The sequence below is a fragment of the Sinocyclocheilus rhinocerous genome, unplaced genomic scaffold (genome assembly GCF_001515625.1).
Source record: "Sinocyclocheilus rhinocerous isolate Xijiao unplaced genomic scaffold, SAMN03320098_v1.1 scaffold555, whole genome shotgun sequence".
Lineage (NCBI taxonomy): Eukaryota > Metazoa > Chordata > Actinopteri > Cypriniformes > Cyprinidae > Sinocyclocheilus > Sinocyclocheilus rhinocerous.
In genome coordinates this window covers 836551-837845 of record NW_015629527.1, presented here as the reverse complement: position 1 = coordinate 837845, position 1295 = coordinate 836551, and positions in this window count along the sequence as shown.

Below are 1295 nucleotides of genomic sequence, written 5' to 3'. Positions count from 1 at the left end.
AGAGAGAGAGAGAGAGAGAGAGAAAGACAGAGTGTGTGTGTGTGTGTGTGTACCTGGGTTGATGCTGAATCGGTTCTGCAGGTCGGTGCGTCTCATGCAGGTCACAGTGTCGGTCACAGCATGCATGTGTGAGAAGAGCTGCATGGCACACAGCGGATACTGAGGAGCGCTTCCGTTCACACGCAGGTTATGATCCTCGTAACACTGCAAACACACACACACACACACGCGTGTCATACAGCACTGTGATGAACACACACACACCTGAGAGAGACACACACACCTTACGGATGACCTGAGTCTGATTCTCGTCTTTCAGAGCAAACACAGGGAAAGCGAAGTCTTCATAGGACAGTCCGTTCCCGAGAGGATTCCACACGGTCACGTTACAGTTCGCTAGATCAGAGCCGTAACTCGCAGAATACACACCTGAAACACAATCACACACACTCAGCTTCACATACATGTGGGAAAGTGTTGTGACAAGTTAAGACAATCATTTTCTTGAGATGCAAAAACATAAGATAAGAAGTCTTGTTTTCTTAGAAATTTACCAAAATTAAGTGAGTTTATGCTTAGACAAAAGTATCTGCCAATGGGGTCGGGAAAATAAACGTAATTTAAAGGGAAAACAATAATATTTTTCTATTTTATTATATTTTTCTCGTTTTAAGTATAAACCTCAATTAATTTTCATACATTTCTCAGAAAACAAGTTTTGTTTTTGTTGATTTAAGAATGTCAAAAAAATCAAAATAATAATTTGCAACATTTATATAAACACTCCTAAATCAAGATACTGTATATTTACATGAGATGCTAAATGGCAAATAAACTTTAATAATTATATTTAATTTATACAATAATTAACTCATTTATAATAATTACTGTATATAGAATGAATTCATATTTTAATGCATTCAGTAATTTTGATTCCAACAGAATCCACACAAATCAGTAACTGATATTTTATGTTTTTTAATGCTGTAAATGTCTGTAACACATTTACTTCCTCTTTTGATCCTGATTGGAATTTCAAGGATCCTCAAGAGATTCAAAAATTCAACACACACTCACTCTCTCACACTCACACACACTCACACTCACTCTCACTCACACACACACACACTCACACAAACACACTCACACAAACACACTCACACTCACACTCACACACACTCACTCACTCACTCACTCACTCACTCACTCACTCACTCACTCACTCACTCACTCACTCACTCACTCACTCACTCACTCACTCACTCACTCACTCACTCACTCACTCACTCACTCAC